The sequence below is a fragment of the Pinus tabuliformis genome, chromosome 1_1 (genome assembly GCF_031772625.1).
Source record: "Pinus tabuliformis cultivar Carrire ecotype Pingquan chromosome 1_1, CPIR1, whole genome shotgun sequence".
Taxonomy (NCBI): Eukaryota; Viridiplantae; Streptophyta; class Pinopsida; order Pinales; family Pinaceae; genus Pinus; species Pinus tabuliformis.
The window spans coordinates 288,229,102-288,240,702 of record NC_142297.1 but is presented as its reverse complement, the minus strand read 5'-3'; the positions used below and the strand labels follow the sequence as shown (position 1 = coordinate 288,240,702).

Genomic DNA, 11,601 nt, shown 5'->3' with positions numbered 1-11,601 from the left:
ATTATTTAATAATCTAATATGATAATTGAAGAAATCGAATCTAAAATAAGAGATGATTATCATTCCTCCAATTCCTTGAAATAAATTCAAGTAAATTCAATTGGTATGTATGGTTCGTAGTTGGGTAGGATGATTATCATTCCCTCATTTTTTGAAATAAATTCATTTGATAGCTAATTGGTTGTTGCCCCATATATATATATACTCTTTTTTATATATAATTTTTATTAAATATTGAAAATTAATATTTTATTTTTTTAGTATTATTTAATTTTTTTCATATTATCAATGTAATTTTAGTTTTAGTATAAAATCTAACATCAAGAAAATATTATAATTTAAATTTTCTTTTTGTTGTTAAGTCGCATGAGTCGTGAGATGATTTTATATGTAATTTTTGATTTGATAAACTATGATTTAAAAATATCTAAACCATCAAAATCAACAAAAAAAAAAAAAAAAACATATAAACTTATATATATATATATATTTATGTATATACAATTTGTAATTATTAATAATTTTATTTATTTATTTTATATAAAAACAACAATAATATTAACCATCTCACATATCTGTTTTTTTTATCTATAATTTTATTAATTTAAAAAATATAGCTTCTTCCTTGTTTATTTTTATTATTATTTCATATGTATAGCTTTTCCCATTTTTAGATTTATTGAAATCTAAAAAAGATCATACCCACTTAAAATTGATAACTGTTAATGGTTACATATATATTTTATTAATCGTTTTTATTAGTCCCCGTTGTAGGCATAACTGGGACTATAGTAATCAAAATGGCAAGGGTTAACATTAGTTTCAACTACTTATTGTCATGAATGGTCAGAATAACCAAAATTTTAAGGCTTAGAGTGTATATTTCAATAGTGCAATCTCTTTCACCATCTTATTTGGCCTCTTCCTAAGGCGGCGTGGGCAAACCTGTTAAATTTTGATTCACTTGGAAAGTTTATGTTTCAATTGATTAATGCTAACATTAATAAGTAAACATTTTATGTTGAAATTACATGAACATATATTTTGTAAACAACATTGTGGTTTACACATGGCTCACCAGTGTAAATTGTTTGTACCTACACTTGTCACCTGGCACTGGCTAAGGAGAGCTCTTAACCAACACAGTAAACTAGGGACGAGGAGACATGTATGCGTGAAAGTGAGAGTGCGGGTTTGAAACCCTGTTTTCTATTGATACACCTCATACAACTAACTGATCTATCTGTTGATCCACTCCACCTCCACTATTCACTATTGTCATGTCATTCCTTTCTGTAGTAGATTGGGGATTGTTATGATCGCTCCCTATTCTGGATGCAAAATAAAGGATATGAATGTGATTTGTGCTAGATTAACGAACACTAGCTTTAGTTCTAGTTGCTTCATATCCATTTCTAGTCCAAACATCAACACAAATTTGATAACCATAGTCAATTTAAGCTACTCGTGCTACTACTGCTAGATAAAATGATATTAGGCCTACTACTAGTGTTACTAGTGCTAGAGACAACTTGCATGGATATCATTCATGGGAGAGATAAAACTAGTGAGGAGAGCACCAGTAGGATAGATAGGTTGCGAGGGAAGTAGTAGCGGTGGAATTTTACTAGAGTCATTGTAGCCAATGTGAAAAAAGAAACACAATTTGATTTACATGTTGCATCTACAACTTGCTTTTATTTTGCAAGTGAATCATCCTTCCTTCCTCTCACTGATGGTCGAGTCGCCTATAGAAACCTTGTGGTTCATCCTTGCTTTTAAAGCCTTCAAAATTTGCTTCTATTTATAGTTATACTCTGTAAATTATGTTAACATATAAGCAATTTATCACTGTAAACTGTGTTAAAATGTAGTAAATTTATCATTGTTAAATAAGGTAAAAAGGAATTCCTTCAATGATTAACACTGTGGACAAAGATAAAAGTGGGTTAAACAATATAAATTAAATAGGAACATGGATTCAACCACCAAAGAAAAAAAGAACAGGAGCATTGCTAGATTGATGGTTTCAATTTATGTTTTATTATCATGGTGAATATGCTTAGAAAATAAAAAGTTTCAAATTAAAAATTTTAACTCAATTCCAATATGGAAAGAAATCCACAGAAGAGGATAAGTCTATAAGAGGATAAGTTTGCATTGAAGGACAAAAAAATGACTTACAATGAACAGAGATAGTGATGTTTTTTTTTTTTTTTCCAACCCGAACTTCCCAATTTGATAGTAGTGTGGGGCCAATATGCTTTTGTAGGTTCTTACATGTAGAATATTTGTTAATTATTACCAAATTCCTCTAGTCTTGCACCCAAAAAGCCAACTTGAAAAATAAAAACAATGAATACAAACTCAAGGATTTTTCTTATCACTAAAAAACAAGAAAACTGCAAAGTTAAAGGAATAATAGAAAAAATGAGCTAATGTGTCACCTATAGTAGGTAAGAACATTGATGAGTTTGGAATCTATGGAAGCTTTGAGAACATCCCATGTTCATGATGAGACCCACTTCGTGATGAACCTATATTACACACATATCTTTGGATCATTAGTTCTTGATGGTGATGATGATGATGCAATTGCTGCTACCAATTAAATACAACAAATATTTATAATGATAATACTACTACTCATAATGACCCCATAATTGTTGATCTTGCATCATCAATCTTATTGTTTTGAAAATGCAATTATCATTACAAATCAGGAACATTTGCATTTACATCTTTTTTCTGGGCTCTAAGACACAAGGAGGAGGAGTTTGTCTTGGCTTGGGCTTACATGATGAGGAAGAGGAGGAATCTAGTTTAGGTACTTGGTTCTAATTTATCTTACTGTTAGGATTCTTTTCTTGGAGCAGTTCCCCCCTTTTTCTGCTACTGTATTGTCGATACATAATACCATTGTCCATAATCATCTCCAACGATGGTTCCCAAATTCTACTACACTTCATCACACCTCCACAAATCAATCTCGCTAACCCTATCCGTAACCCTACTGCTTCTAGGGAAACTTTATAGGAGTGGGCAATTCAAGAGGTAAAGAATAAAAACATGTATTTATTGATGGCCCAAATTTTTCCCTTTTCTCTTGTTCTTGTTCTTGCTCTTTATTATCCCTGGGAAAGCAGACGTAGGGTGGTAGAATAGGTGGAGCCCAGGGAGAGGAGGAGGGGAAGAGGTGGGGTAGAGTAAGCATAAGGTATATATCATCACCACTTCATATCACCAGTGCATATTGATATGAATACTACCGACGAGACAAATAACTACCCGATATAATCATATTTTCATGCCACAACTTCATGTAGCTTCATCCACTTATTCTATGGCATGTTATGGAAAATATAGTGAGGCAAGTGGACTCATGACATGTTGGGGAAAATAGAGTGGTGAGGCAAGTGGATCCATGGGGGAGCCACATGGCCACATGGCTAGAGGTGGTAATTTAAATAATTGGTTCAAATTATTTCACAAATCACTTGGTTGGGCCTTGTCATAATATAATGTCATAATTTCTACATGGATTGTAGGTGTCTTATCGTGAGAGAAAAATAATCACCTGAATCCCATAAATCTAAGTAGCCTAAAAGATTACAGTAGTAATTGTAGATTGATCCCAAGAATGAATGTTGTTATCTGTAAAAGCCTCAGGCTGATTACAGTAAATCAAGGTGTGAGAAACAATGGTTTTGAAACCACTCTGTGATGGATTGGAAACACTCCACCAAGTTTCTCCTAGGTATAACTTCTCCTAGGTACTTAAAACATAGAAGTGAATGTGAATACTTCTCCTAGGCACCTTATTGCATTGACAATGACAGATAGATACACATAAATATTTCTTTTAACCTGCCCTTGAGTCTATTTCCTATTAACCCTGTGAAATAGGACATATGCTTCGAACCATGCCCCTTCAGACCATTATATATTAGATCTTCTACATATTAGAGCTCATTTGTTCATTCTAATTCATGGTGTCTGTCAATCTATGTGTATTATGGGTTCATAATGAAGTGGGTCTCACCATGAACATGGGATATTGTCATAGCTTAGGGAGATTCCAAACTCATCAATGTTCTTACCTTCTACAGGTGCCACATTAGCTCCTTTCTTTTGTTATTCTTGTAACTCTATAGTTTTCTTGTTTTTAATTTATAAGAAAGATCCTTGCATTTGCATTCATTGTTTTTGTTTTCCAAGATGGATTTTTGGGTGCAAGCCTAGAGGCATCTGGTAATAATTATCACATATTCTACATGTAAGAACCTCCAAAAGGAGATTGACCCCACACTACTATAAAAATTGGGTTTTGTGCAGGGCCTTGGCTTTTGAGATCGGTATGCCTCAGATTTCACTCTCAGTGTGTATGTTGTATTTAGTGATTATCACCAGTTTCGTCCTGTAGGAGTTGTTACCTACAATATAGGTCTTTTGTAGAATTTCTGTAATGCAGAATATTGTGAGAATGAATCTCTTCTCAAAATAAAGAAAACCATTTGGTAATATTTGGTTTTTGTTTTCTGTTCTTCTAAGATTTTTCTACGAATATAATTTAACTGCACATTTAATTCTTCTAACTTCCATGTATGAATCTACTTATATACCTAGATCTTTTATTCAGTTTTAATAACTTATTTTGTGAGTAACATATAGAAAAATGGGTTGTATTACAACTTAGAATTGGGGTTTGTTCACCTAAGATTTTTGAATTGTGGTATGCATCTACAACACAGGGTCTAGCTTCATAAACACAAGACAATGTGTTTTTGTCATTGTCTAATGAGATTTGGAAGCATGATAGGTATAGCCCTACTTACAATACCGATTGTAGTATTCTAATCAAGGTTTTTCGAATCTTCCATAAACATTCAATGTCCTCATTCTTGTTATTCATTTGCTTTGATCAATTTCTCTAACTGAGGGTCTATTTTTATCATTGTCATTTGGTATTTGCATGCAGGTATATGGGCTTGCAAATTTTAAATGAAAGGTCGAAGAGTTGTCAATAAAAATCCCATCATCCTTGTGGAGGAATCGATTGAGCCAAATTATGAGCGCAAACCATTGGAATTTCAAACGTCAGTTACAACTATTTGATGGAGACATTTGAAATAAAAAATGGCTCTTCACTATTGAAACAACTTTTATGCTTAATCATCAGAAAACTCATTTAGTTCAAAGTTCAATTTAGTACTATAAATTTCTCTCTAAAGCAAGCAAGATCAAAGGCACCAAATTAGTTTTTGAAGAATCTATAACTAACCCCTTTCATACCAGTCAGTTGTCTCCTTTTTCAAAATGTTTCTAGCTAGCAATCCCCAGATACATAATATATATAAATCTGTTTTTCTTACCTCATATGGATTTTGTGCTAAATCATCATGTAAATTAAAGTTGGATCTTTCGTAATTAAATGTTTTATGTGCTAAATTATCAGCTAAATGCTTTTTTTGACATCAAATCAAGAGACTTTTCTAATTTTGTACAATCTTATTATAGAGGTATGTAACAGTGCATATATTTTTATCACAATTGAATTATAATTGTTGTGTTATTTACTTCTTTGTGTCATATGAATATGAACATGACCCCACCTGTCATAAATATTTTAAAATGAAACTGTATTTGTCAGTCTGAATATTTTAGAATGAAACTCTATTTGTCAATATGAAAATTTTGACAAGTTGGACGATAAGAATAAACAACCTGACTTTACTAGATATTAAATCAACTTTCTTTGAGTGCAAGTCTTTCGTTGGATTTCGTATTTGCATAGTATAGCCATCACACTTATATATATTGAAGTTTTATGGTTGCTTGAGTTTGAACTAGAAAGTTGAAGTTTTATAGTTGCTAGCATTTGAACTAGATAGTCACTAGCATCTGTACTGTATTGCCATTTGGGAGCCCAAAAGCACAAGTACAAGAATTAGTCTTGGATTGGCGATTAGTGAGGACTATTTACATCGCATTAAGGATCAAGATAAACCAAATGTGTCTCTCTTGTTTTCATTTCTTTAGTAATTTTGAACATGGTTAGGTATGTATAAAAAACAATGTATTTGAAAATTTTAAATTTTATTAAAATGTTAATATTATTTTAAGATTGTGGATAATGTTATAATTTTATTTATCTACTTATAAATATAATATTAATATTTTTTATAATATTTATTAAATTATTTTATATTAAAATATGTTTGAATTTATTTTTTATTAATTTTAATTAACAAATAATAAAAAAAAAAAATTTAAAATTATTATTAAATTAGACATCAAATTGGTGTATAAAATTTCCTTAGTGTGAAACCAGAATAAAAAATTTGATTGTCAAAATTTATAACAAGTCTAATATGCATCGTTGTTGCTTTGTACATGTCTGTTATGCAAAAAGTAATTGATAACAGAAGTATAGAACCTCCCATCATGTCCATGCATAAAGATCTTAAATTTTTTTAATTATTAAAACTTATGATTTGCAAGGTTCCATTTTGTAAGCGACATTATAATAGTTTAGATCTTTTTCAACTTTTGAATTTAGGTTTCTACTTTAGATCTTAATGTTTAAGTATGATGATTTTTTATAGTTGAATTCACAAAGTTAATATTCAAAAAGTGCTTGATTAAAATAATAAAATTTCTATTTTGCATTAGAATCATTTATAACAAAAATTTACACTCATTAATTAAAAGTCAAACATGACTTTGATACAATTAGAAATGAAACTTTCATAAATATTGAGATTTGATGTGTGTACTATTATGACACTTAGCGATATATATATATATATATATATATATATATATATATATATATATATATATATTGATTTTTTCATAAATATTAAGATTTAATGTGTGTGTTGTTTTTCATAAATATTAAGATTTTTTTATTTTTAAATTTTTACAAATTTTATTTATAACCACACAAAATTAGTCATTTCATCTATATGAGTCAATAAGAAAATATAAATTCAAATTTCAAAAATTTCAAAATTTATATTTTATTTTCAAAATATTCAATTTAATAGTTATTATTTTCAAAACTTTAATAGACTTTATAAAATCTTTTTAAAATTTCCAAAACTAATTGAAAATCAAAGTATTTTGACTGTAAAATGATTATAATATAACTTACCATAGAGAGGTATAAAAATTTACATATTCTACTCGTTTTAAATTACATCTCTCTCTCTCTCTCTCTCTCTCTCTCTCTCTCTCTCTCTCTCTCTATATATATATATATATATATATCCAAATTACAATTCATATTAAATTTTCAAATTTTTACTAAATTATTATAACTATACCAATGCCATATCCCTTTTTAAAATTATATACGTAAACATATTCACATCAAATAAGGCAACACTCTTTTATTTTTGTTTTTTAAATAGAGTTTTGTATTTTTTTCAAATAGAGATTTCTCTTCATTTTAACTAATTTAATAACTATCAATGTAAATAACTAGCAAATAGGTAGCCCCAAGGGTTAGCTCAGTTGGTCAAAATCAATGCCTCGTTGTTCGGGAGGTCACAAGGTCCATTCTGCTTGAAGCCCTTGGGGTTAAGCCTTGCTAGTGGGCCTCAGGGCTAGATTCCCTTCGGGGTCAATCGGCCGAGATTTTTCTGTGGACGTAGCAACCACCCATTGACCAAGGTGTCCGTGAACCACAACCAAAAATAAAAAAACTAGCGAACAGGTAAATGTAGGAGTTTCTTTGGTGATCATTCTATATCTATCGAGCTGAAATATAACTCTTACATCCCATTAATGTGTCACCTTGACAATGCCCAAATAACTTAAGTGTCACCTTTACATTGCCCAAATAACTTAATTACAGAGTAATGTGTTCTTTGATTGGGATGTAAGTTAGAGAGTAGCTTTTTTCTTTTCTTATAATTTCGGGTTTTGCAAAATGGTTCATTTTTCTTTTTGGGATTTTCTTGATGGTTTTTTCACCCTTTGTTTCTGTATAATAGGGTCATCTAAAGATATGCCATTGTTGCAGATATATCTACTGTCAGGTAGCCTGGACAGTTTCTGTATAGATTTATTCACCTTCATATTTGTGCATAGACCTACTAAGGCCTTTGTTATGATACTATATATTTCCCCCCAAAGGGTTTTGGAAGGCTTATTGAATTTTCAAGTAATCTAAAAATTTAGAACGCAAGGATGCAAGATACGCCTATTTCCATAAGATATTCTTGCTACCTTTTACTTCATAGATTCTTTGAACCCAATCCCTATGGATTCTTCGTATTGGGACATTTTTTTTACATTTAAGATTCATTAATATCAAAGAGTGTTTATCTTATATTTCCTATTCTGCCCCACACTAATGTTCAAGGATAAGTGATGTTAGAGCCCCAATAATGTTATTTTGGGGATACCATCTTCATTATGTACAACATCCCTTGCTTCATCTTTAACTATTTATTCTGCGATTTTATCTACCAATGTTGGAGAGGATTCAGTTTTCCACCATCTTCTGAGTGTACCAGTAAAAAAATGAATTAGTGTCTTACACGCTTCTTGTTGGGTTTGTGGGCCCTGACCTAAGTTCAGTGTTAGTCAGCCAAACAAATACCTACACTACTGGCCCTTTCGGCATCAGCCCGTAGAGCATGGGCCGAAGTCTCACCTGAAGTAGTATGGGGGGGTGCTAGAACCAAGTTTCTGCACCCTGAGATGGTCGTGATGTCGGTTTATACCCCCTGCTCCTACCTTCGCGTAGGTCGCTAAGCCTTAGGTCTTATCGATCTACCCTTTGTCCCGCCCTTCAATACCTTCGCGAAGGGGTACGATTGACCTTCGCACAGCCCTAACCAACGATTCAGGTACATTCGCGCTCCTATGACGATGTGTTGTATAGGTTCCCAAGTTATCTCAAGTGTTTTACTTACTCTACCAATTAATTACAGTTATCGTTGTGTAAACTGATATTCTTACTTGCATTTAATTAATAGATATAATCACATACACTCACACATCAAATAAACATTGTAATATAAACTGATATCACAACACAATATAATTATATGCATTAACAGAGACTAAATACACAGTAATTGCAAAATACTTCTCTTTATTGATATCTCCAGTTTAATATAGACTCTATCCACCCTGCGCACATGGCTACAGGGGTCTGCACACTCAGCTACAGACTTCTACCTTAGGCCTCTATGCACTCAGCTGCAGAGCCTCTACCTATGCTAAGACCCGAAAACTCTATTTCGCTACTGACTACTTAGAGCTTACTTACTTAGCTCCTTTTTATACAATCCCATGGTCCACAGACCATGGGTAGATCTTTACAGCCAACTTGACACTTTACAAAATAAGGGCAGACAACCCTTTATGACTCTTGACACCTTCGTGCCCCATGACCACAAAATGTGGAGACTTTATGAATTTATTACAAAATTGTCCCAAGACATAGGCTTTTAGCCCCAAAACTACTCTTGGTGGAACCCGTTCCCAACAGACCCCCAACACAAACATGGTGACTCACCCTCGAGTCACTCTATGGGCATGGAGATCTTGGTGCGAAGACCTCCCAGCTCGATCTATATGACTGCCACCTCAGCGGTGCACTACACGGCCACCTGCTTCACTTCTTCGACCAATTACTATGTTGTTGGTCCTGAACTGTAAGCCTGAAGCTTCTGCTGAGTTGCCTACAGACTAGCAAGCTTGCCTTCAATGGAGGTTGTGACCAAATAGGCCTCATCCAACCAAGGCTTCAAGCGCGACTTCAACACTGCCTCTTTGTGCTGAGTTGCATCTACATGTTCCTTCAATGTTTTAGCCTCCTACAGTGTCACAAGTCTCTATGTGAGGGCGAGAGTGTGTGCTATTCCTTTCACCTCATCGTAGCATTGTTGCAGTTCTCATGCCTCTATCTCCAACCTCTGTACATTAGGATCTTCTTGTAGACTGGTCAATACTTCAAATGATTGTTCAAACAACCTTCTACAGTCTGCTACTGCACTGTCTATTGCCACTTTCGCCTCTGTGACAGCGGTTGGGTGCTTCTCCTTTACTTTTGGTGGAGTTGAAGGCAAGGCCTTCAACTGCAACTCTACAATCTGGAGGTTCAACTCCAGATGAACCTTGGCCAACTTTGTACGAGCGTCGCGCACCCCCGTAGCAAGTTTTTGGACCTGTTCATCTACCTCAACCTCGTAAGGAATAGCCAATTCGGGGACAATTCGGCAGGCTTCCTTCACGGCCTTAATCATGCAGTGTTTTGTGTTAGTAAGTTCAATCATGGAAGTGAGTGTGGTGTCTCGCTGTAGGGCCATCTTCACATTATTGATCTGTTGTTCACTGATCACCTGTAAACACATTGTTCGCATGTCCTCAGCTCCACGATCACTCCATCTTGCAATAGGTGGAGCGCCTCACCAAGAAGCACTGCCAAGTTCATCCCTACTCCCTTGAGGGCACTGACAGTGGGCCTGTCAGCTTTGATCTCTGTGGTCAGTGAACCCTCTGATAGCACCATCGCTCGGGAGTCCTTCGCGTGCAGCAACCCGGCGGATTTTGAAGTATCGATGGCGAGGCGGGTGGACACCGCACCGGTCTGCGATGCATGGATCTACAGCTCATGCAGACCTGTTTGCATGGCCCCCAATACTTGCTACTGCACGAACTATTGTAGTACCTCCGCGGTGACATCCTACACTGTATCTCCAATGTTATTCAAATCTCCCTCTGTTAGGGTGATTAGGTCCAGCGATGTCTTACTGGCCTTGGATTTCTTCCGCGGCCCAACATTTTCATATCCTCTTGGATGCTTAATACAGAATGACGTCGTCTGCGGTTCCACTCCATGATGGTCTGTTTGCTCATTCGTTTCTTCCTTTGTTTCGGGGGAGGGCGACCTCAGACCTTTGTCGAAGACACGCTTTGCTCTGCTTGTCTACTCTTTTGTCTATTGTGTGGCATTGCACTCTGCTTGGGCCTTATCAACGGCCTCCTTCCTCCTCTTCTCGGCCAGCTACGCCATCTTGAGCTTGGCCTCCTCCTTTTTGTGCTCCGCGGTGGACTTTCTCAATCCCACCGCTGAGTCTGATGCAGTGCGCCACTCCGCTGGCAAGCAATCAAGAACTGCATCGATCGTGTCATCAATTGCCCTGATCGATATGCGGTGGAAGTCTGCCTTGAACTCCATGTACTCCTATAGTTTGGTAAAAACAGTAGGTGACAATCGTGGCTTGCTATTGATAGCCATGTGTATATTCATTTCCATCAAGATCCAAAATATATTACTATCCTTGATGTGTTGAGCATCCCTAGTTACCCACAGCGAAGTGTACTTCACCGCTTCTGGCAGATCTGCTGCGACCGAGGGGAATTGACTGTCTTCCGGCAGCTCCCAGCACAATGGACAGCAAGAGCCACGCATAGTGGAAGGTCTTGCTGAGCTCTTGTGCCTCGTAATAGTTCGCAAGGAACTCATGACAGAGATAGCATGCCCAATTAAATTGAACTCCTTCTACACATTGGGCCGCTAGAGCGACGACAGATGCCGGCACTTCATCTGCACGACACTTTCGCATAACGTTTCCTACC

General features: G+C 35.0%; 1 pseudogene; it reads right to left on the bottom strand.

Annotated features, from left to right (window-relative positions):
- Positions 1-2,712: 2,712 nt before the first annotated feature.
- On the bottom strand, positions 2,713-10,531 carry LOC149212674 (uncharacterized; annotated as a pseudogene).
- Between the last annotated feature and the right edge of the window lie 1,070 nt (positions 10,532-11,601).